At 33.4% G+C, this 27,565-nt stretch overlaps 1 protein-coding gene and 1 long non-coding RNA gene across 6 annotated transcripts in view; one reads left to right on the top strand and one right to left on the bottom strand.

Moving 5' to 3' along the window:
- The window catches only part of LOC130667311 (uncharacterized), a 150,142-nt gene that overhangs the window by 40,794 nt on the left and 81,783 nt on the right, over window positions 1-27,565 (bottom strand). The window contains exon 3 of one of the 2 annotated variants that reach the window (XR_008989825.1): window positions 9,601-10,854. The exons of the other annotated variant lie outside the window; for it this stretch is intronic. This is a non-coding gene — a long non-coding RNA (uncharacterized LOC130667311). Of the gene's footprint in view, window positions 1-9,600; window positions 10,855-27,565 lie in introns of those variants that run through there. 2 annotated transcript variants of the gene reach the window in all.
- The window catches only part of LOC130667309 (mucin-2-like), a 71,341-nt gene continuing 63,305 nt past the window's right edge, over window positions 19,530-27,565 (top strand). For 2 of the 4 annotated variants that reach the window (XM_057468810.1, XM_057468808.1), the window contains exons 1-2: window positions 19,530-19,680; window positions 24,422-24,514. The gene's annotated coding sequence lies outside the window, so the exon portion shown is untranslated. Of the gene's footprint in view, window positions 19,681-19,818; window positions 19,949-24,421; window positions 24,515-27,565 lie in introns of those variants that run through there. The other 2 variants (XM_057468811.1, XM_057468809.1) reach the window with 1 other exon arrangement.

Below are 27,565 nucleotides of genomic sequence, written 5' to 3'. Positions count from 1 at the left end.
TTTATTTCGAATTATGGGTCAAATATCATTTTTATGACCTACTCATACATAATCTACCATTTTTAGAATTTTTGTCTGTCTGTCTCTCTGTCTGTTTGTACCTTTATAACTAATCAACCACTTATCTGATTGAGATGAAATTTTTTATACATATACAAGATGCTGTCACTTAGAATATAGGCTACTTTTTAAATCAATTATAAATCAGAATTCGGGTATATAAATTATTTTTCTAAAAGTACAATAAAAAAACAGTTATATTACAGCCATCAATTGTTTTCATTTCATTAGCGTCAATTGTTTTTATTCCATTGGCGTCAATTGTTTCTATATAACGCATATCAATTGTTTTTTATATTTTTTTTCATAGATTAGATTTTGTTTCATTTATCAATTGTTTCTGTCAATTAAATTGATAGGTTATCTCAATGCCTTATTGAAGAACTAACTAACCTTATTAAACAGTCAGAATAAGAGTGTCTCATCTGACTTATTTGTAACTAAGTAAGAATGTAAATCTATTTAATTTATTACTTGAATTTTTTTTTTTTTTTTGTATGATATATAGGATTAAAAAGACAAAATAACATATTTTACACAATATGTAAAATAAATGAAGATCATAACCTATAAATAATCATTTATATTATTTATCAACCGTTTTTGTGCATTAACTTATAAAAATAATTTGGTTTGAAAGATAAGTACTTGATTTTGCTTAGTTATTTAGAATAATTTTTTTATTTTTGTATGCTAAGTTAACCAAGATTGATCAATTCAATATAACTTATAGTGATTAATAATTTTATATTTTATATCTATATCTATACTAATATATAAATCTATAGGCTCTGTCTGTACATTGTGTTTTTATTTCGAATTATGCGTCAAATATCATTTTTATGACCTACTAATACTGTATTTACCCTTTTTGGAATTTTTGTCTGTCTGTCTCTCTGTCTGTTTGTACCTTTATAACTGATCAACCACTCATCTGATTGAGATGAAATTTTTTATGCATATACAAGATGCTGTCACTTAGAATATAGGCTACTTTTTAAATTAATTATAAATCAGAATTTGGGTATATAAATTATTTTTCTAAAAGTACAATAAAAAAACAGTTAAATTACAGCCATCAATTGTTTTTATTCCATCAGCGTCAATTGTTTCTATATAACGCATATCAATTGTTTTTTATATTTTTTTTTCATAGATTAGATTTTGTTTCATTTATCGATTGTTTCTGTCAATTAAATTGATAGGTTATCCCAATGCCTTATTGAAGAACTAAATAACTTTATTAAACCGTCAAAATAAGAGTGTCTCATCTGACTTATTTGTAACTAAGTAAGAATGTAAATCTATTTAATTTATTACTTGAATTTTTTTAATTTGTTGTATGATATATGGGATTAAAAAGACAAAATAACATATCTTACACAATATGTAAAATAAATGAAGATCATAACCTATAAATAATCATTTATATTATTTATCACCCGTTTTTGTGCACCTTTACTAATATATAAATCTATAGGCTCTGTCTGTACATGGTGTTTTTATTTGGAATTATGTGTCAAATATCATTTTTATGACCTACTCATACATTATCTACCCATTTTGGAATTTTCGTCTGTCTGTCTCTCTGTCGGTTTGTACCTTTATTACTAATTAACCACTTATCTGATTGAGATGAAATTTTTTATACATATACAAGATGCTGTCATTTAAAATATAGGCTACTTTTTGAATCAATTGTTACTCAGGATTCGGGTATTTAAATTATTTTTCTAAAAGTATAAGAAAAAAACAGTTAAATTACAGCCATCAATTGTTTTTATTCCATTAGCGTTAATTGTTTTTTATATTTTTTTTATCGATTAGATTTTGTTTCATTTATCAATTGTTTCTGTCAACTGAATCGTATATCACAGTTTATTAAACAGTCAAAATAAAAGAGTCTAATCTGACTTATTTGTAACTAAGTAAGAATGTAAATCTATTCAATATAGTATCTCTGGAACTATAAGGCTTACGGATTTAAAATTCAGCGTGAACGTTTGTGATCCCGGGAAAAAATGATTTTGCCTAATTATATATAATTATATATAAGACCTTATATATAATTAGATCTAAAAATTGGCCAGGTCTAATTATATATAATTTATATATAATTATATATAGGTTATATATGATTATATATAATACGTTATATATAATTAGATCTGAAAATTGGCCAGGTCTAATTATATATAATCATATATAAGTTATATATACTCATATATAATTAGATATGATTATGTATAATACATATATATATCATATTTTATATATAATTAGATCCGAAAATTAGGCGGGTTTAATCATATATATGATTATGTGTAATTTATATACAATTACGTATGTTCATGTACGATTAATATTGAAGAATTCAGAGGGAAGTTTATTTTTTAATTATACGTTCGCAATTATTCATAACAAATTATATTTCCCTCAAAATATAAATATAGAGTATAATTAACGACTGTGCTACTACATATATTTATTTTTGTTATATAACATTTTATTATGTATTTATAGATAGATAATATAATCATGTCATTAGACTATTAGTACTTACAAACGTAAATTACTAGAGTCATTTTTACTAATATATTAAAGAAATTAAATATATTCTATAAATAAAATATTAACTTATATATATATATATATATATATATAAATAATTAATTTATATTTGATTATATATAGATCTAAAGATCTAAAATATAATAAAAATTACTATATATGGGTCTATATAGGTCAGGTCTAATCAGATCTAATCATATATAGACCTATGTATAACTATATATAGGTATATACTATTATATATACTATTATATATATTCCATATACAATCATATATAATTAGGCAAAATAATTTTGTCCCGGGATATAATTAGATCTAATGATATATAAGGCTATATATACTTATATATAGGTCTATATATAACCATATATATTTTATATATAATCATATATAATTAGGCAAAATCATTTTTTTCCCGGTATAATTAGGTCTAATTATATATAAGGCTATATATACTTATATATAGGTCTATATATAACCATACATATTCTATATATAATCATATATAATTAGGCGAAATCATTTTTTTCCCGGTATAATTAGGTCTAATTATATATAAGACTATATATACTTATATATAGGTCTATATATAACCATATATAATCATATATAATTATATATAATTAGGCAAAATCATTTTTTCCCGGGATGTCATGTAGGTATTCTTCATAAGGGCTTTAATAAAATTTACTCCTAACAGGGTTTGCGTGGGCTTCAAGCGTTAATATGCTTCCGTTTTTCAAATACAAACGTTACAGTGTTGAAATTCGGCATGAACGTTTATTATGTCATTTAGGGATCCCTCATGAAACGACTTTAATAAAATCAAAACTCCTAAGAGGGTTCGTGGGGCGTTAAAAGTTAATATGCTTCCGTTCATTGAATATATATGGTACAGAGCTTAAATTCGGCATGAACGTTAACTTTGTCATGTACACAGAAAAAAAAATTCTCGACTGAAGATAAATATTCTTGATTCAAGAAAATTTTTTTGGAAACCTAAATTTTCTCAGATAAAGTAGAAATCTTCTCCGACCAAGGCAAATTTTTTTTTAACCAAGACAAATTCTCTTGGCTCAAGAAAATCTTGATTTGATTCCCGAAAACATTTGGCTTCCAAAATATTTTCTTAATTTAAGATAACTTTAGTTTCTGTGTAAGTATCTCTCATAAATCGGATTTAATAGATTCAACTCCTAAAGGAGTTTGGGGGAGTGTCAAACGTTAGTGTATTCCCGTTTTTTAAATATATGTGTTACAGAGTTTAAATTAAGTATGACGATTAATTGTATCGTCTACTTATGTACTATACTGAAAAAAAAAAATGTTCCCAAGTATAAATACTTCATTTAAAAAAATATTTACTCGGCACTATACAAACAAATAATATTCTTAATCATAGAAAATATGTACTTCAACCGAGTAATATTTTCTTGATTCAAGAATTTCTATACTTATTTTAAGAAAATATACTTGATCGGAGTACATTTTTACTGAGATTAAACAAATATTCACTCGGTATGATACAAGCATTTATATACTTGAAAAAAGTTTTTTTTCTCAGTGTAAAATGGGTTTCAAAGGTACGATATTAATTTTTTATACACCCCGGGAAAAAATGATTTTGCCTAATTATATATAATTATATATGATTATATATGGTTATATATAGACCTATATATAAGTATATATAGTCTTATATATAATTAGACCTAATTATACCGGGAAAAAAATGATTTCGCCTAATTATATATGATTATATATAGAATATGTATGGTTATATATAGACCTATATATAAGTATATATAGCCTTATATATAATTAGACCTAATTATACCGGGAAAAAAATGATTTTGCCTAATTATATATGATTATATATAAAATATATATGGTTATATATAGACCTATATATAAGTATATATAGCCTTATATATCATTAGATCTAATTATATCCCGGGACAAAATTATTTTGCCTAATTATATATGATTGTATATGGAATATATATAATAGTATATATAATAGTATATACCTATATATAGTTATACATAGGTCTATATATGATTAGATCTGATTAGACCTGACCTATATAGACCCATATATAGTAATTTTTATTATATTTTAGATCTTTAGATCTATATATAATCAAATATAAATTAATTATTTATATATATATATATATATATATATATATATATAAGTTAATATTTTATTTATAGAATATATTTAATTTCTTTAATATATTAGTAAAAATGACTCTAGTAATTTACGTTTGTAAGTACTAATAGTCTAATGACATGATTATATTATCTATCTATAAATACATAATAAAATGTTATATAACAAAAATAAATATATGTAGTAGCACAGTCGTTAATTATACTCTATATTTATATTTTGAGGGAAATATAATTTGTTATGAATAATTGCAAACGTATAATTAAAAAATAAACTTCCCTCTGAATTCTTCAATATTAATCGTACATGAACATACGTAATTGTATATAAATTACACATAATCATATATATGATTAAACCCGCCTAATTTTCGGATCTAATTATATATAAAATATGATATATATATGTATTATACATAATCATATCTAATTATATATGAGTATATATAACTTGTATATGATTATATATAATTAGACCTGGCCAATTTTCAGATCTAATTATATATAACGTATTATATATAATCATATATAACCTATATATAATTATATATAAATTATATATAATTAGACCTGGCCAATTTTTAGATCTAATTATATATAAGGTCTTATATATAATTATATATAATTAGGCAAAATCATTTTTTCTCGGGACCCTTTAACTGAATTACTTCAATGAATCTATGTTAAAGAAAAAACAAAAAATAATTACATTTCAATCAAAATATTATAAACTCCGTCTTTTATCCGAGATCTGATAAAGGAGACGCGTATGTTTTCAACTCAAAAAAAAAAAAAAGCAAATAACATTTTCGTCTCATCGTTATGATTGTGGTGTAATTATTTCTAATTGCATTTTGTCATTAGTTCTTTATAGCTTACTACAATAATATCAATACAATTGCCGAGGAAGTCATCGGTCAAAGCCATAGTTATAGAAATATTCTTAATCATGAAATAAAAAAATCATCACTTAACTGTAATTTACGCCCAGCGAAGCGGGCAGGTAACGGCTAGTACCGCTATAAATTTATCAAAGCTCAAATCGTGATAATTAATTTTTTTTATCAAAATTCTAATTATGCTTTTTTCACTTTTAATTAATAATATTTTTTTAATTAACAAATTTTCATTAAAGTTACAAATTTATTCAAAAATCCAAATTCTGCGAATTTAATTGTAAATCATTTTTTAAAATTTTTAATTGAGAAATTTTTTGTCATACCCGTGTTTTAAAAATTGTTAAAAAAAGGTTTAAAAAAAAAAGTGTTGATTATTCTAAACTTTAAAACGTGACACAACGACGAAATTTTTTTGAATGTTTTTTAGATTTTTGAAAATTCAAGAGAAAAATCAGTACCGGTAAAAAATCGGGAGTGAATTCGAAGTGAATCCGGATTTAATTTCAACCTGAATTTACTCCGGATTCACTCCGCCACTCGGAGTTCCGGAGTTCTAAAAAAAATCACTCCGCATACGGAGTAAATTGGGAGTTTTTTTTTAGCGGAGTGACGCAGATTTTATTTCACTCCTAATTCAGTTCAAGCCAGAGTTTTAACGTTTAAATATTTTTACTTACTCGATCATTCCAGTTAAACAGTGTGCGTGTGTGCGTACACGTGTGTCTGCATGTGTGATCGTGTGCGTATCAGCTGTGTCAGTAATGTCATACGCGAGTTTTTATTTCGATTTTATTCAGTGGAGTTATTTTTTATTAATAATATTTTGAAAACTCCTCTTCGGAGTGAATTTTACTCTGGAGAAATTAAATTAATAAAAATTCATCTACTTCGCGAAAACTCCCCTTCGGAGTTAATTTCATTCCGAGGGGAGTAAATAATTAAAAATTCATGCACTCCGCGTTTACTCCGCATTTACTCCGCGATTTTTTTACAGTGTAAATGTCCTAATGTTATTAAGATATGCTAATACGAAAAACGTTCAGAAACAGTTGGAAATCAGTTTTTTCTGAGCGTATTGTGCACTGAAAAATTTTAATTTGTATTATCAAGTCGATTGTTGTTTTCTGTGTATTTTCAGAAGTTTGAAAATCTTTTAAAAATAGTTCGTCATTGTGTCACGTTTTGAAATTTAAAATAGTCAACATTTTTTCAAAAATTTTTTTTACACGGGTAACTAAATAAATTTTTATTGACAGTAATTTTTTATAGACAACTTTGTGCTGATAAGTATAAAAGTTTTATAATAATAATTAACTATCAAAACCTTGAAAATTGTTTTTTAAAACAGAGTATGACCTAAAAGGTTAATTAACGTATTTTAATTGCACGTTTTCTTCAATTCTTTTTATATATTTATTCTAAATGTAGGATAATCAATAACAAAGTATAAAGGTGTCAAAGTCCAACGGTCAGTTTAACGAGCGTGACTTATAAACTTATAGTTAAAAAAAAAAGCTAGCCGGAAGTTGTTTTTCCGCTGAACGAGATCGTCGCAGATATAATCCGAGTGTCACGGAACATTCTTCGGTATATTATTCGGTAGTTTGTATTAAAGTATAAACATATAATAACAATAAGTATATGTAAGATATAATTTGTGTGCAGGGAAGAGTGAGAGCGTCGGGCAGGTGAGAGATTTTCGGGGCATCACCATTCCTTACTAAGCCATTAACAAAGTTATATGTATCCCCCTAATAATAACCGTGCACGTTGTCTTGGTTTCTTGGTTCGTCTTCACGACAGCGGTCATTCTACCTCGTCACGGCCACTTTTGCGGTTTGTCTTTACACTCATACACACCCAAACAACGTATTATATTTTATCTCATCTTTACCCTTGACTCGTTATCTTCTTACCGCATGGCAATTTGATAGATCGCTGATAGAACTCAGATAAAATAATAAATGCCGAGGCAAAATGTGCGCGTTTGCCTCATACTACACCCTCCTTATCCTCCCTATCCTCCTCCCTCTTTATTTTGCCAGTAGACAGGTGTATTCGGACATACACAGGGTGTGCCGTCTGCTACTCACCTCAGATGCAGCTGACCACATTCTCTCACTTACTAACAAACGAATTATTTCCTCCGCATTTTTTATCTCCATACCTATTTGACTGTAATATATTGTCGTTTTATTAATCTAGGGGGATGTCTTTTTTTTTTTTATTGAATTAAGTAGAAAAGGAAAAGGCGGAAGAGGAGGAAAGAAAGGAAAAAAAATTTATCATTGGACATTTTACAGTTTTAAAATATTTTTATTCCTTATAAATTAAATTAAATTATTAAACATAATTTCATGCGATAATTAGTTTGAATTTCAATGTAAAATTATGCGTGAGTTAATTATGAGGTTGATTTGCATGGTGTTTACAAAATTCATTTTTATGAGATTTAATCACGAATATCGTACAACTCAATTTATTCAAATATCTGTTTAATTATATAATTATAAATATTTTTTTATACATCAATCTCTAATTCATTGAGTTATTAATTAATTACAATGTCTATATTTGTTTGAAAAAATTATTAAATATTTTTTTTTATTTCTCGGGTTGAAAATAAAAAAAATTATAGACAAAAATATCAAATGGAGTGGGTCGGAAAATAGATAAATAATTAATTGAAGGAGTATAATGAAGTAGAAATAAAAAAAAAATTATTTATTTAAAAAATGACAATAAATCTTTCAAAATGGTTTTCGAAGGGATGTTGACAGCCAGGGGGTTCGTCGGGGCCCGCTGGAGTTTAGTTGGATCTCGAGCGAGCGAGATATATAAAAACAAATAGAGATAAAGCGAGACAAAGAGAAGGGCGAGGCCCTCACGGAGCGAATACGTGCGCCGGTAAGAAGGTAAAAAACCACGAACCCGAAGACGAACGTGACGCGACGGAACGTCCGAGCCTCGACCCATTCGCTCTCCACAAGTACACTCGCAAGTGACACATGCAGACTTGTTTTCCATCTCTGTCTTGTCTTGGTCTTCGTCCTCGTCTTCGTCAGTGTCTTCACTCAGCTCTCAACTCGGGCTGTCTTTCTTTGCTCTCATCCTGACGAGGTTCGCCCACGACTCCTCCGCGCCGCGTACTAAAAAACAAACCGACACGCGAAACTATGCATTGTCCTGCCGAGGAGTAGTCCTGAATTATAATTCAAGTGTTCAGCCGGACTTGGATGATCCCCAGTGCAGCCAGCATTCCTAATTTTCCTACAAATTCTACACTCAATACTCGATATTATAAACTATTATAAACAAATGTCTTTCTTCTGCGCACGCAATTAAATATCTCAGTTTTTATGAACAACAATCTACAGTTGAAAAAATAAACGAAAATTAAAAATAGTTGGTGGTCTTAGACATTAAACCAGCAACAAAGTTAGATGGCCTGAGTAAATCTAACTGATGGGTACTCGATGTACTCGCGAACTGGCCTCGAGCATGAGTTTCAGTGCGTGCGACAACCCAAGTTCCCACGGGAGCTACGATCCGGCTTGCTTTGCTTCTATTCGTATATATCGTGTGGGCTCCTGCTCGTCAGCGAATCACCCAGCCGGTGAATATCATCCTCTGACTACTATACATCAGGTACATACACTACATACCCTAGTGTATGTATAACTACACCCACATTACATCTAATGCAGTCAACAGTACTTACATGCCTTTGGTAGTCTGGTCTTCCAGCAGACAATACCACACATCCGAAATGACAATTAACTAGATTAGCTGTTAATTGAGTCAAAATAATTGAGATAAAATGGTCATACTTAAAAATCGCTACACATTTTATTACTAAAATTTATTTTAAAATATTCAAATTGTAATTGCATACATGAATAATATTTTTTGCATAGCAAACATTGTAATTAATATGTAATTACAACTATAATTACATACATCAAAATAATTTACTTTTTATTGATAATTTTATATGAAAAAAAAAATGGGTATTTTATTTAAATGCGAATAAAAATCTTGGAGTTACGAGTAGAGTTGAGTCTTCGGGATAGATTAGAAGAGTTTGAGTTTAGCAGTTAGCTTACATTCTCAAGACTTGTCGTACACTTGCGTGTCTTATCCTACGTGGAGGTACAGACGGATGGTACCCTTGGTACGTGATCCACGACTACGTGATCCATGTCCTCTTGGTGCTAGACATTTACGACCTTGTATGTCTTTTAACAGGAAACTAAACGTCTTCTTTCTTTCTTTTCGTCTTTATATTATGTATATATTTTGCCAAAGTAATCGGCTTGCTACTAAATCTTGATAACTTTATTCTCTGTAAAAACATCCCAGCTCTTTTAATTCCCATGCACACTTCCTCAGCTCGAGGATGACGTCAAAAATCATGAGGTAACTTTTTATAAAAGCAAAACAGAAAAGTAAATTGGAAAATTTGGTCGCGGAGTTGGTTATTCGAGAGTCGCGGGCAATAAATTTGTTTCGAAGGTGAGATGACTTTGGTTGTTGTCGATTGGCCGTGTCTGGCCGCAACGAGGACAAGAATAGCTCGAGCAGAAGTACGTGATTCTCATTGTTTTAGTGTTGACCGGTGACATACGTGATACGAATATTGTTGTTATTATTATTATTGTTGGTTTAAATAAAAAATAAATAACCGTTGAAGAATGTCTTGGTTCTCAACATGGTGTCAAATAATAAATGCTAAACTCATCGTCCTCGTGATCATGATCATGATCGAGGCTGATATTGACAAACTATTTTTTCTTACAATTGTTCCAATTATTTTACCGTATCATTATTACCTCAGTCTACATAAATTCACTCATACTTATTTAACTTGCGACGAATCCACATTAAACTCTCATTATAATGAAACCGATGATTTTAATTCAGATTAATTAATGATATTTTTTATTGAAGGTTAATCGTTTTTGTCTGTATATAGGAGTGACAGGTAAACGAGTCGCAGGAGCTTGTCACGTCACTGATTCCCACGATACCGCGACGACGGATCCAAAAGAAGTTTGCTCGCGAGTGTCTTTTGACTGCTGTCGCTTGTTCGTTAGCTCTCACGTTGCCTCACACTCAGTATATCATTTCCATCCTTATTCACTAACTCTAAACAAACAAAAAGTAAATTTAACCAATTAAAAATAAAAAATCCAAACTCAAAATCCCATTAGCAAAAAGTCCAAGTAGAAGCTATTGGCTAAAAACACTGAAAAAAATATTTATTTGAGCCAACTAAGATTTATTTGAGTCAAAGATATCGTACATTTGGATATGGCCAAATAAATGTTTAATTGTGAGAACGATATAATATATTTGAGTAGTTTAATTGCGTGAAATAAGTGATTTATTTGTGGTAAAGAAATGATCCAATTGCTACAAATAAATAAGGGCTTCAAATATATGTATAGTATCGCCAATTTTTAGGTCATTTGTCACAAATTTAATATCTTTACCACAAATAGGGTAGAGGTACCGTTTTTGGCCACTTTAGGGCCAGTTTTGGACACAAAAAATTCAAATAAAATAATTTGTAAAAGACCCAATAACATAATCAATTTTTTAAATATGTCTAAAGATACTTCTATCTCACTATTAAAATGAATATTTTACTTTCCACTTTTTCATTAATTAAAATAAAGGATTAAATGTCCAAAAATGGAGCAGTGGCCACAAATGGTACCTCTACCCTATATCAATTACTTACCACAAATAAATAGTATACTTCCGTAAAATTATAAAATTATTTGAATCAACTGTCATATTTTGTTGTACCAAATATATTTATTTGTTATCAAGAAATATTTAAAAAAAAGCCACAAATAAATTGATTTATTTGGGACAAATATTTATTTTTTTCAGTGAATGAATCTTTCAATTAGAAAAAAAAATAATTATGCCATTGACTGAAATTAAGATCCGATCGAATGATAATTAATGAGCAGATGATAAGTAGTGTAAGTCTGTACACAGTGTAATTGTATTATTCGAGTGTTTGTTATTCAGCGTAATCGCGAATCAACAACAACAATAACACCAACAAAACACGTGGATTCAACACCGTTTCCTAATAGTATGTGCGAAACGTCTTATTCATTAATGTTGTATCGGTATATATACAAACATATATCAGTACAGCAATGTAGTATAATATGTAGTCGTCGTCGTAGTAGTTGCCGTCTGGATACGAATAAGTAAGTACAAGACAAGACGATTTACACGAATACGTTTGGGGTCGCCGACGTATAATTACATATGCCGCGGTTGTGCTGTATTTATACTACGGGACTTGGTGAACGAAATGATCCAGTCATCGGGGCGTCATGTTTAATGTATTCAGAGCGATCCAGGCGACGTCGCAGACAATGGGTGTATGGGCGCGTCGCGAAAATGCAAATTGTCATGTGCCCACCTACGGTACACTCGCGATTACTTTTTTTATTTGTCCTTCATGTCTATATTTATCATGAAAAATCCACATTGTCGCTAGATTTTCTAGCCGTCAAATCGCCCGGGACTATTTTTATTTTCTACAAGAAAAAATTTTCCATTTGGAAATCTGTAGTAAAATGAAACACCTGGCTGTGGTCTTTTAATGGAATTAATTTATTATTTTTCGGTGAAGCATTTTTTGGGTCTCACCTTAAATAAGGATTATGTTAATATAATATTATATTAAGGAGTAAATGCCCTTCGTTAATTCCTTTATAAAGCTATTAGACGATCATCTTGGATTATCTGACGGCTCCAGGTTTACCGAGACAACTTTTATAAGTTTTCCTTTATATTATACTCCCACTTGCTTTTTTACGACAAGACTAGTCTTGTCTTACTGTCTAGTTTAAAATTACTTATCCACAAGTAAATATTATATTGTATCTTTGTAATGTTGATGGTACAGTTGGCCAGCTCATAATGCTTACGAATATAAATAAATTTAGTGCGGCATGTTGGTCCTAGACTGAAGACTCAAGACGTACAGGATAGAAACCTCTATCTCTACCTAGTCGATATGAAGTACAGCTTCGACTACATATACTTGGTGCCTATAAGTCGTCCTAATTTAACGGCCGCAAAAGACGAGTTTTACAGAGGCGTTATTTTATTACGTTCATACTTTTATGATCGCTCAACCAGTCTCTGAATCTGTGTGGGCCGGAGTACAAGCTCTGGTCTATTGCCTATCGCAATTTATCTAACATTAAAGACGTAAAGATAAAAATATAAAATCAATTTCAAAAATTTTTCGATCATCGTCTAACGTCTGCTAATAATTTAAAACGCCTCAGTTTTCTCCCTTATCAAAACATCATCACAAGAAGCTAATTATTATCGCACAAATCGGTTGTGTCACGGCATACTTTTTTAAACCCACATTATCACACAGAAAATGAGAACCAGGCAACTACTTTTTATTTCCTTATCTTGGAGGTATTTATATTTTAATTTACAATTTTTTAGTGGGTTCTTAAGTTGTCCAGTAGCCGCGGGCCTTTCAGGTTTGCGTAATTACCCAGTCTGTGTCCTGCACGACTTAATAAAAACCCCGAGACGGTAGATAAGACGACGAAAAGGATCGCAGGATTTTTATAAATGTCTCCGGTCTCGCTTGCTCTGCGTATTCTTTTAGATATTATCAAAACAGCTTGTTGAATAAACTCAAGCTCTTTTGCTGTCCCTCCTCTCGTTTCTTTCTTTTATTCATTTTTTCCTTCCGACTTTTAAGTAAGAACTCTGACCACTCTTCCTGCCGTATAACGATCTCTTCCTCGACAGCTTAGCCATGGTGCTCATCGTCCAGTCTGTATTGGTGTCAAGGTGCATCCTGTTGTCAGGAGTCACTAAAAATACCCATTTTATTTTAACTCTTTTTTTATTTTGTTTTTTAGTAAACTCGTATACATACGCATCAAACTGGTTCTGTTTTATCAGTGCAAGCTACTTTTACGTCTAATTATTTACCGTAATTATTATTGGCTGTTATGTATAGAGTTATCAAAGATAGATGAGGCATACTTTAAGTAGCATAGATTTAGTTTTTTTTTTGACTACTCGCGTATATTTTGTCTTGTGTGTATTTTTCAGCGGTTATCTCAAGAGTTTGAGAAGCCGTCCCAACGGAGCGGGTTTTGCCGGTTGATTTATACTTCCGACAGGCGTAACGAGGCATGAAGTTCAGTCTCCAGGGCATCACGAATTTTTCACGTGACTCGCGATATTGCCCTTTTGGTACTCATGACGATCGCCTCTCGTAAGTCGCGACTATGAATCACGAGACTCACGAGTTTGTGAATTTTATTTCCACGGTTAAATCCTAAATTTGTTGTAATGTTACTTTATTGAGTCGACCAATTAGTTAATTTCCCATGCGTAACGTTTTACAAACTTCGAAAGCAAAAAAACGGGCCAGAGGATTTTTTAAATCGCTGATTAGATAAGTTAGAAATTATCGCAGATTTAGTACGAGTATGAATCGGTTAACAATTCCACGCTTCGTGCGTAGACAAACGCAGACTTGGAGATATATGATTTAGATCTCTACGCTAGCCGCGGCCAAAGAATAAGCATAAGACCAACAAGAAGAATATATGTAAGCATGTATACTTAAGACAAAGAAGTAGGATATCTTGGCAGAGTGGAAAAGGGGTTAAAGTAAGAGGAAAAAGAACGAAAGAGAAGACGCGATGTGCCCGCGTGAGCTCTGTACTGCTAAGAAAGCCCGTTGAGATTTATTTGCCCTGCCGTTTTCAGCGGCAACCTATTCCCCTTGCCTGCGCCGCTCCCGAGATGTCCGCTGAGATAGAGAGTCCAAGAGCAGGAAGTGCTGTAGACTCTGACTCTCAATGAAACCAACTCAAGCAGTAGTAGTATATATATGATAATAATAAAATATAGTTTTTGACCTTTTCCATGGCTTTGTCATAAAAATGAATTCAGCATAGAAGACGAAAAAAAAAATAAATAAACCGATGACACAAGAAATAATAACTATCGATTCCAATCAAACTCCTAACAAATCCTCAGTTATCTACAGCAAACTCACTGGAATCGTTTATAAACACGAGGGATTTGATTCAAAGGAGAGTCGATAGTCGTCACTGAGAATACCTTGAGCAAATCCAAGCCCAAGTGAACAAGACAGCTCAGATACACGCTCACATACGAGTGTATCATCATCCATAAGACAAAGACGGGAGAAGAAAGGCAGTACGTTTTTTGCTCTGGATCGCGCCGAAAATCTTTTATTTGGGCCAGACAGGAATTCGGCTAAATGCATTGATTAAACTCCTGACATCGTTCGAGCGGCCGGTGGGCCAGCGCGTCTCCGGCGACGTTTTTTGCCATCACATGCAGTAGCATCAGCAGCAGCAGACTCTCATCTCATCTCATCCCGAGACCCGATCAGCGACGACAACCAGCAGTGGCAGGATCTGAGGAGGACCAGCAGCAGTCACTCTTCTCATTCGCTTTTCTCCTGCTGTCGTTTGATCGTCCTCATCGACCGATCACGGATCGACGATTCTCAATGCCGCGGCTGCCGTTGATGTCGATGCCAATGCCGACGACTACGATGATTCCGATCCCGCTATGCACTCTTGTAACTAGCCTGTTGTTAACAACGACCAACAACAGTCAGAGAGACAAGGAGACCGAGCTGAGTCTGTTATATATATCCCCGCGGGTCTTATAAGCGTTCACATTTAACTGCCGGTATCTGTCGTCATGCCCAGACTAATGGGGAGCACTCGATTCGGATTCGGACGATTGACGTCTAATAAACGACTTTATCAAGCCGACAAGCTAATGAACCTCTTTCCAGAGCATTTATTCTATCTTATGCTTCTTCCTTCTCTCATAAAATAGACAACATGTACTAGCACACAGCCATCATCATTATTCATAATCATAATTCATACATATCCTATATAATCAGGTATAAATTTATTTTAAAATAAATAAGGTGGATTTGGGATCCTTTAAAAAGTGTATTATGTATGTTGAATACTCAAGAAAGGTTGGTTTATAACCGAGTATCTTTTATGTTGAACGAAAGCACGAGTTTGGCATGCATCGCTCACTCCTCGGAGCAGCCAACAGCCATCTATGGAATTACCCCGATGATTAATGGGCAGGCTTCGTCGGATGGGGGCACACTCGCGTATTTCTCCCGCTCACCGGACCCCACAACCGCCTCCGCCGAGAGCGACGGCCCACCTTGGGGACCGTTGCTGCAGACTCGTCCAGTGTACGCTCGGCAGTCAGTTAACTTACCTATACGAGTATTATCTTTTAAAGTGTAAGAGAGGAAGAGAGAAGGAAGAAAGAATTGTTCGGCAGACGCGTAAAAAAGCTCGCGACGTTGAACTCGTCTCAACATTGATGCTGTTGTTGTTGTTGTTTCTGTAGTCAACGTTGTTCCTGTTCGTCTACGTCTCGTCCAGGCTGACTGGCTGTCTCCATGTCCATCTCGCTTGCAGACGGGTTCCTCTCTACTCCGTCCCTGATCTCCAAGATCTTCGACGCTTTCAGATAGATACACCACAAATTTATTTGCGTCCTGGCGACATTCGTTGAATTTATTGAATTAATCCAATACATTTTTGTGCTACTTTATTTCTTTTATTCTTGTTTCTATTTCTATATACTTGATACTGCTGATACTATATAATACTTACTTACTTGCTTACTTGCTTACTCGGTTATAAATATATACTGATGTTGATATTTATTGTTTCGCATTTGCGATGATATATTTATGAAAATAAAAAAAAAAATACCGTCAGCTGCGCAGTAGTTACTAGCGATCTCGGGCTATAAAAATTTAGCTATCATGGTTAGAAAGATGCTTATCTTCCGTAGGTTTAATCCAGCAAGACAATCTTGCGGCGCTATTTCTGCAGATTTCATCGCCGCCGCGACGACTTTTGCCGGAATATAACGGAATTTTAGCACGAACAAACCAACTCAGACAAAAGAAAGGATTGAGAAAAAATGGGAGATTAACAGAGATAGGGAGAGAAAGGGAATGAGGTCTCGAATTCAGATCGCATGTCAACAAACACTAAGACCTCCCAAACTACCCCGACGGGGAATCCTAGCTCGCGAATAGCAGTGATTCGCCTGGGAAATGTGCAATATCTTCCGTGATTTGGTATTATTACGACGTGATTGCTAGTTCGATCTAGGCTAGTACGCCTGGCTTGGGGCCAGGGGCCCCGGGCGGATTTCCACGTTATTCCTGCTTATTCTTATCCTCATCCCCGCAGACGTATATATAATATCTCATATATAGCTTCTGATACTTTTATTGTGCTCGCTTCATACCGGCCTTATAACCTCATCAAAACACAGACGTCAGCCAGGATCTCCTCATGCGATTCGTGACGATCAACTTCTAAGTGGCTCTAATCTATACCAGTCGTGGGAAACAAATTATTTAGTTACCTATTTATAAGTTAGTTAGTTAGTTAATTATTTTTATTACATTTAATGGCCGTCAGTAAAAATAAAAATAATTATTTGGAATTTAGCCCAAGCGTAAGTTGCAGAGCAATCGGAATTCTAGGAACACTGAGAAATGGGTCTGTCGTAAAACGAAGTAAAAAAAAAAATAGGTGTGATTTAAAGAGGAAAGCAAAAGTGTTCGCTAACACATCCGACGGAACGGCTATACGTATAATATAATGGGCACGAGAGCGATTAAAGCTCGCATGTAGATTTGCACTTGGATTCGCGTGGAATTACCGCCAGCATGTACTTATGTTATTACACATTAAAAAAGCAATGAAAATAAAAAAAATTAGAAAAATAAAAGGAACTGGTACGAAGAAGAAAGGTCGAACGAAAAATAAAGATTACTCGTCGAAAGGCGCGATGTTTAACCGCATTGCGGAACGTAACATCTTTTAACGCGTTATTCGCCAATAACTTATTCTTAGAATATGTTTTATTTTTATTGCCATCATTACCATTGTAACTAATAGTTAGCTGGAATTTAAGATATACCATTGTTCCAAACGTTGATCGAATGATGAATGAGGTAATTTATAAACAAATAATCCTTATTGACAAGTCGCATTGTCTCGGGAAAGTTCAATAAATTGGGCAATTGTAAAAAATTATAGACGTCTCATGAAGGCATATGTGACTCGAAGCTAGAGAATGGAGCGAAGTCTCGAAATTGAATCATCAGTCATAAAAATTAGGTGTCTCGGGTGACTCGATCGTCAAGCGGCTTTAAATGAAATTGTCCGTCTAATTCCAGCTCGACGTGCGGTATATGGACTATGGGCTTTAAAATGATGGAAGGTCTCGGTGGGATAAGCGGAAAGGGCTGCGGTGTCTGACGGCTGAAGACCATCCAGTTGAAATGCTTTACTTACCCAACTCTCTGTAGTGTGTACATAAAGTGTAAGTACAGATAGTGTAGGTATATATAGAGTCGAGTAACAGTGTGGAGGTGGAGGTGGGTTTAATAAAGGGCCTCGATGTCCCGACGGGTGAGCGACTGTAGCTCGTTCCGCGGTCTTTCAACCCCTAAAATTCAACCCCCGTTCTTTAGAACTCCATTGTCGGTGTTTCTACCCCATCTGAATGCATCGGCCCGACTTTTTACGCCCTCCAAGTCCAAACGAGTTGGAACGAGACAAAATAAGTTACAAAAAAAAAAAATTATTCTCTTTACGGGCTCGTGTTTTCTTTTATTTTTTAACTCGGTAGTTCTTATTCTTCTGCTCCTTCGTGTCATTTCGAGTGGGGAACGAGTGAATAAGAGACTTGCGTTGATTATAGGATGGAGATTAATTTGATTGTAGTAATGAAGCGGTAAAAGTGATTGCAGTGTGCCGAGAATAAACTTTATTTTCGCTTTTTATTATATTTTTTTATTTATTATCGACATTTTTGTTGCCGGTATTTTTATTATGAGATTATGATTCTTGCGCGAATGTTAGGTTCCGCTGGTTATCCACCGGATCGGTGGGTTTGCGCGTTAATTATCCCATTATGTACCCTGGCAAATAGCTTCCGCGACTGTGAATGAGCTAATGTAGAGTAGACTATATACACATATATATACATAAGCCCGCGTAAAGCGTTTTAACTTGAAAAAAAGAAAGAAGAAATAAAATAGAGCCAAAACCTTCTACGCTGTCAGAACTAACAATACAATAATTTTCCTTTTTTTAAAAGCAATGAATCACTTTTTCGGGAGTTATTTTATAATTTTTACAGCCATGTTAGCAAGTTGGTAATAAAGTAGGTGTCTAAAACTGGGTATTTCAATAAAATCGTCCCATGGGCACTGGACCCCACTGTGTGATTAAAATTTACGTACTCTCCCCAAGCTAATGTCACGCACTCCGCGGGGGGTTGATTGTCAAGAGGGGGTTAGTGCGATAAAGTACTATACGCAATATCAGTTACCAAACTATGTCTCACTCAATGCCTACTTAAATTAATATATCTAATATACTTTCTATTACTTCAATTTATCTCCATTTAAAATCACATTAATTTGACTTATTAATTAAAAAACATTTATATCAATAAATAGGAATGTAAATGACATTGAACTGTCTTAAAAAAAAAAGTATCATTATTAATCGCTATAAGCCTTGTCAGCATTTCGACATTTCTTATCGACAAAGTTGTCAAGGTTTTAGACCTTAACTTTTAAGTTGATGCTTTTTCATACATCCAAGATTGATAGCTTATCATTTGACTTAATCTATTAGCATATTTTGTTGTAGAAGTTGTGACAGTAGTTGATAAGTGAGCCTCAGTGTGTATCTAACGTCTATGTGTACAGATTCTTAGATGTTTTGCAGTGAATAATTTTCATGTCACATGAACGATCCAATAGAGGAAGACAGTTGCATAACATTTTACATTGACGCCGATTGCATTAGTCGTTTGATTTATCGAGGACAACTGGTATACTAATACTTATTTATAAATATAATATATATATACATATATATCGATAGTAAAGTACGTTCGATAAGGTACCTCTAGCGTCGCGTAATCATACTTAACTTGCATATTAATTACACAGATAAGTCTGACATTCATCGCGAATTTACACGCGGTGGGATTTTTTTACGATTATTTTTTTGGGTCAGTCATTTAAGGGGTTTCAGTTTATATATTTTAAACACTTATTGTGTTATTTAATTAAATAAGAGGAAGAATGAAATAAAAAGTGAGTTTAAGTCATTTAGCGAGTATACAGTGTGTGTGTCAAAGTGATTGTCAGAAAACGATATATATTGTCGCACGACGATTATTATTCATGCACGACTCGCCACCTTAATTAAATAATGATTTATGTAATTTATTCGGCGCACTATGCACTCAACCACTACTACCACTCGAGCACGACGTTTCCTATGACTGATCCGTTCGATATCTCTAATGCAGTAATGCAGTAAATGATATACTTTTTTATTTACTGTGTTTTTACTTATGCCACTTACTTATATTTTGTACTTAGCGTTTCGTAGTGGGATTACATTTTTCTTTAAATGATAAAGAAATAGCTTTTTTTTGAGCGATTGTTTATTTATGGTAATCAACTCTTTCTCACATACATTAAAAGTTTAAAAAAATTTATTGAACTAAAACTAAACCAAAAATGAACAATTAGATTTTTTATAAATTATTTTTATTAACACAATTATTACAGGATTAAATAACACAAATAAAATTTACAGTCAGTAAATAAATTAAAAATAATTATCCAGAATAATTTATAAGCGAGTGTATTATTGGTGCATGTGTTATTATATATAAGTATAGTATGAGTAGATCTTGGTAAATGTTATAATAAAAATTAAAACTCAGGAAAGTTGGATTGCGTTCCATCGGAATTCCGACCTGGATACGTCCGCCCACCCGTCGCATGTTTGTAAACCAAACTATCACGATTTTAGAACGTCAGTTCGCGACTTTAACGGGACTTTTATCGAATCACGCACAGCTTGTTTCCAAGTACTATCGCCTATTGTATTTCGCGGCGACCTATATCCTGAGCTATTTTTTTATTCAAGCATCAACGCCCCCGCACTATTCTTTATACTTACTCACAAATCTATAATCCAGCACCCAACGATAAAACTATAAATAAATATAAGCACACACATACACACACACTCGGTTCTTTTAAACTCTCTAAATCTTAAACACTATCTACACTCGAATGGTCATCAGCTCTTTATGAAATCGCGTGTACCCGTGACGTCAACTATAACATCTTGTTCTTTTTTCATTTATATTTTTTATTATTTATTATTTCTCCGTCTGTTTATTTTTTCTTGTGTTTATTGTCGTCATTATTGTACATAAACCTGTCTACAATTTTTTTTTCACGATTCTGCTAAATGAATAATGTCCCTACAAAACGCAAAAGGACAACTAATAACGTAACAATATATATCTATACATATATTTATTTATTTATTTCTCATTCCTTTCACCGTCTAATTCTCAACTTGCCATTTCCGTCCAACAACAGACGAAAAAAAAAAAAATCATGTGCCAGCTAAATGAATTATCCGAAAGTTTATTTATAATTTAGTAAATTAAAAGATCAGATATTTACACCCACATCTCAAAGACGTAGAATAATAAAGCAATTAAAAATGAAAATAAAAAAAATGAATTAAAATTACCAATAATTGGCTACGTTACTCACGACTTGGTCGTCGTATTTATCGTAAATATAAAGAAAGCAATCAAACTAACGAATGAACGACTTTTAGTATCCTCGTTAAAAAAAAAAAGCATCGCCATTACGTGGGCGGCAATGACACGTAATAATAACGGAGGCAACGCATCGCGTGCGACAACGAATCGTAGGGAATCGTGGGCCGTCTCCTTGACAAGCGGGTGTTTAATTGGCGTTGAAATCAACGGTGTGACGGGAACACACCATATACACTTTCTGTGTACCAGCATGGCCCGAATACCTTACTCTTTAAATATATATAAACCAACCAACCTACCTACCTATATATATATATATATATATATATATATAAAGTCTACTCTTTGGTATCCATCGAACTATGAGGGGATTCGCCATCACTAGTAACTACGGAGAACAACTTCATAATTACAACGGGCACGCAACTCTATAACTTCACCATTACATATATTATTTACCTCTGTGTATATGTATATATATGTATTTATTTGAGTGCGTGCACGCAGTACCTGATTTGCCAGTCAAAATTTAAATGCTGGTCACTTAGCTGAATATATATTCATTATATTTTACCGATTGCTAAGGACACATTGAAGTGTGCGTCAAAAAAATCTCATTAATCAATACCCAGAGCAGATTTTTGCTCAATGATCATTGGTCCTGATACAATTTTCAATCAGTATTATATTAATTCTATAGGTGTCTAATGATAGGTTTGTTATGATACAGTTTTACGAATAACATATGATGCGGGTATAATTACTGTGTTTAATAACTTGTCGGCTGTTATTATAAACTCTTATTACTGAGTAGTCTGAAAGTACAGAAGATAAGTGCGTGTATGTTGCCACGCGAGGTGACAATAACTTTATTGAATTGCAAGTACGGTGAGGATCATACGGGCTCATTTGTAACAATTTGTATCACACTTTTCACACTTATCAATGATATTAATCTGTTATTATTTTAAATTGAAATTAAATGTCTCTTAGTAAATTATAGCGCCATAAATTTTAAGTGTGAAATGCGTTAATTGATTTTACGCGTTTTTTTACCGTAAATTGAAAAACGTTTTCCGGTTTAAATAATTGAGCTGAAAAATAAAAACAGCTGAGTTTATTTTTCTTCAATTTACTTGACTCCAAGAGGAATCCGTTAGCGTACAACCAAGTCAGAAGAGTATATATACTATGAATATATATGTATATGTATATGTATAGATAGGAAGAGAATGAAGAGGACGGAATCCAGTTGTATCTACATACACCCAATTATTCACGAAAACGGATTACCATAAATCTTATTGGCAGCCACGAATACCCGGGGGTATTCATGCAGAGCTTCGAGTATCTCGCGGAAGTAAAAGAAGAAGAGCCCAAACAAAGAAAAAGACTCTCGTCGGAGTCTCTCCAATGGAGGATATAAACGCTGAAGAATAGACCGCGGAGGAGGAATAGGACTTGGCACAAAAAAAAGAAAAAAAAAACACAACACAACACAACTCGAGACCTAAAAAAGACTCAGATAGAACAAGATCCAGAAAATAATCTCTAGAGATCCACATTACGTCTATCGTCGTGATGAAAGTACTTTTTCTGCAGCAAAGATCCACTCAGTAATCGCGTGGACCAGTAGCTCTTTAATGTCTCGTGGGAACGACATCTCGTTTGATGAAACGTCCTTATGCTCATCAACTCGGCTCAGCCCGACTGTTTTGCTTGTATCTACCTTGTACTAAAACAAGTGCTAAAAAAAACTCCTGACGTTTGTAAGACAGGTTACCGTGTGTGCACGACGCCAGTGTAACCATGCGGGTGACAATCATCTGTCAGCCCTTTTAATTTCAATCACGATAATTTTAAATTAACATTTAGCATTAAACATCATTCTGTTTTCGTCATAAGTTAAGATTTGCCAGGATCTCAAACAAGATTTATCACCAACACCCTTATATATAGTGTATACTATATATATTATATCCCGCATATCCACATACATGTATGCATACTTACACATTAAAAAAAGTTTTTAAGTTTAGCTCGCCACCTTTCGTCGAATTATTTTTCATCGCCACACACGGCATATAAACTCGTGTAGACACCTTGTAATGTACAGTGCTAGCACATGCACACACCTGATATGCGTATAATAATGTCCACAAGATTTATATCCACTCCAAAAAGAGTCCACTGGTTGGTGCATGCATATACACGCGTTCCAACATCCAATATCCAGCATCCTCCATACTATATACTATATAGTATATATCCTATACTGGATACTCCATGCACTAACAGTAGTCGCGTACAAGAGTGTTATACACAGGATAAAATAAAAGTTGCCAAGACATACCCGATTTGGCTGGCTGGCGTGCAAGCCTTTGGATTCCAAAGAGATACTCTTTGGAAATTAATGTCCAACGCCTTCGTGTTTACTATAATGCTCTGCCTTTTTATTTTACATACACCAGTAGGTATGTGTGTTTATAATATATTTATATTCTTTTGACTTTTTGTCTTTGCTACTGCAAGACTTATTGTACGAACAATAACAACTTCCTTGTTCGGAGTATGCTCCTCTTGAAATTACGGTAACAGTCTACGGAAAAAGACGTTATAATGTGAGGGTTTTATTTTTAACTCAATTAAATTCATAGTAAATTGCGCGGGAAAAATTATTATTTTATAAATTATTGAAATCGAAGTATTTAATTGCCAGTGAAATTTTCTCATGACCCCGCCTGCAGTAGTGCAGGAATAATTTATTTAGTAATTACTATTCTTAGTTATGATTGCTGATTAGTATTCAGAGTACGAAGGTGTACATAAAATACGATTGGATGAGGGAAATAAAAAAGCAAGTCATCGTGGATAAACGCAATTTTTTTATATTTTTTAATGTAATGTAATAGTATTAATAGCAGAAGTATAAGGAAAGAAAAAAAGTAAGAGTCACGATTAACTGTTGCAGGTGGACTGTGGGGCTCGGGTGGAGTTAATTAGCGTTTAAAAAAGTACTGGGAATTTTTAAAAGAACGCTAATTCAAGCTGTAGCAGTAATAATGTAAGTAGTAATTGTTATAGACGTTTTTTTTTCTTCAATAGTTGTTAACGGTAGTAAGAACAGCTATCTAGCTGCTACTAAACAAGCATGAGCTCTAAGTAGATTTTAGGGAGCTTATTAATTACCTTAACTTATCCGGAGTTGGGGACTAAGTTGGAGGCGATTGTAGCGTCTCGCCCCGAACGGGGTAAAAGGCACTTAGAGTGTAAGAGAAGTGTGTATATTAAGTGTACAAATCCGGCTGGCTCACCCTCTCCGTGTTTCCTGTCTCCTGCGTTGGCGAAAACGAATAAAGCGCCCATGGTGAGGGCGAGAAAAAACCCCGAGCCATGGGAGTCAGAGAGAGAGGATGAATGTAAATAAACGAAGATGCCAGAGATTGAGACTGGGGAATATTTAAAAAGTAATATCAATTACATTTGCATATTCACCATCCATCCGTGGCTCGGCCACGAGCGACCGGTACCCGACCGGCTCTTCAATGCTTTCCATGGGGGTTGCTTGTATATATAGACAGAGAAAGAGAGAAAAATAGAGTTTTGTGTTGCCCCAAACTAACACCCTGCCCGTTGCTCATTGTACTGGGGATGAAATTGCCGAATTTCAGAGCCAATTCCGCAATCTCTTTTGATCCTCAACATCACTCGATCTATTTATCATTTTAGCCAATTCATTTTTTTTTTTTTTTTTTTTTTTTTAAATAAAATATATTTTTTTTATTCTATTTATTTTGTTTTTATACATTTCGTGGTGTGATTGATTGAATATGATTAGGTAAAATATTTAAATGATTAAATCTTGGTAAATAAATATAAATAAATGAATAAGTAAACAGCGATGGAGGCAATAAATATATAAAAATAAAACCAAGTGTTGAATAAATCTGCTGGTCACTCTAATATTATTTTACGTAACCACAATATGTATATATGTTAGAGCGCAAGGAAAAAATAAAGCACAGAGAAATAAAACGCACGTAAGTCCGGACATTGAGGCGCCGCAATACGATAATACGATAACACCCCACCCGAGCCTCTTCTTTATCCGCGAGTAGCGCGTCTTTCCGTAAAACCTCCAGAGGGAATCTTCTATTGTACCCGTTTCGATTGTTACTCCGGAGGCGTTAACATAACAATACACATAGTAGAATACCCAGTGAGTCGCGTATACAGCATTTAGGTTCCACTATACAATTATATATATGTATATAAAATATATAAAACCCGCAGCAAGCGAAGTAAAGCAGAGCACTGTGTACACCAGCTTTACTTCTCCTCAGCAACTCTTCTTGCTCTGTTATTGTCACTCATTCTGACGGCACGACGACACAACAGCATCACGACAATCGGTCTTATGACACTCTGAACTCTCACGACCCCCTTGCAATGACGCAGATGCGACCCAGCTCACGATTTGAATTTTCCCGAGCTGCTTTTGCGTAAGACTTCTCAGGCAAGAGTGCGTCCTATAATCCGCTTTCAGACGACACACATATACTCTGTTGTAACGTGAGTTTTAAAAATGAATGATCAACATTTCCTACACTTACACACTGTAAAAAGAGCGGTGTTAAAAATGGACTCGTTTTAACTCCGCCCGGTGTAAAAATGAAATTAAACCGGTGTAGGAGGAGTAATACACCGTTGTTAAAAATACTGGTGTTAAAGCGGGTTAACAGGAGTAAAAGTGGAGTAATGCCGGTGTAAAAGAGGGGTAAATTGCGTCTGCTTGGAGTATTAACTTTAAAGATTATAAAACACAAAAAATGTCAATTGTTTATGAAAATTAATAAAAAATATCATTTATTAACAAGTATAGTGATCGAGTAAGTAAAAATATTTACAAAGTAAAATATTTTAACACCGGTAAAGAATATTTACCCCGGTGGCGGCGTTATTTTAACACCGCTTTCAGGGGTAAATTTAACACCGATAATTTTAACACCTACATCGCTTAGACTTACCCCGGTGATTTTTTAGTGCATTAGTTAAAATTTTTTAAACAACTTATTGGATTAAATCACGCACAAGTTTGTGTGCTGAAAATTAAATTAAATTGTTCAGAAAAAAAACATATCAAATCTACATGCAGTATCATGTTATCATCAAGTTAATGGATCGCAAAATAAAGTGTGTAGTACAAGCATCGGTATTTCTCGGTAACAATCAACAAGACCGTTATACTCCCTCGTATAAATTATATTTCCCTCGCGTAAGTTGCATAACTATCTTAAGACTTATGTGTGCACTGCATACCATACTATAATATAATACCATGAACATTTAAAGGCACTCTCCAGCTCAATAATATTACACCCCACGTCATCAAATAAATTTATTAGTAATATTTTTGTTGTTGCTGTGGCAGAGTTGTAGCAGTTACTTCTACTGCTGGGGTTTATCATTCGTCGGCCATTTCCCGACGTGATTGTTTCGCGTGTTGGCTTAAATCACAACCGATCTCTAGCTCTACCACAAAAAATATACTCTATATTGCGTATATATATTATTAAATAAATTCTAAAAAATTAACAATCCACAACGAAGTGTATTACTCATTCTTTTATATTATTGCAGACACGACTCGGCAGGTAGAAAACAACGCGTACAGTTGTTAATCAGTGTCGTCGTAATAGTCAAGTAGAATAAATAAAATTAACAAATGTATACAGTATATTATATATATATATATATATATACGTATACATACATATTGTAAATAGTTATATGTATATTATTGTATATGTGGATATAAAATGAAAGAAGTAAAGAGAGACCGGGAAATGGCGCAGTACTACTACTATTCTACGACAACGATGTTATATTAGCAGAATGAGAATAAAGTCTGAGCATTAAGCGTGGCTAATTGCTTGAATCATTAAGAAAAAAACACGAATAGTCTAAGCAACTGAAGCCGCCGACGACGACGAGTTGCCTGTGTGGATGAGCATCAGACGCCAGTGAGAAGCGGCATATGATAACGATCGAGGCTCTTTATCCTCCTCTACTCGCCAGAGCACTCACTCCTGAATCTACTCGTAATGAAAATAAT

This window comes from Microplitis mediator, chromosome 5 (assembly GCF_029852145.1).
Source record: "Microplitis mediator isolate UGA2020A chromosome 5, iyMicMedi2.1, whole genome shotgun sequence".
In the NCBI taxonomy this organism is placed as follows: Eukaryota; Metazoa; Arthropoda; class Insecta; order Hymenoptera; family Braconidae; genus Microplitis; species Microplitis mediator.
The sequence above is the reverse complement of the archived record's forward strand: the minus strand, read 5'-3'. Positions and strand labels throughout refer to the sequence as shown.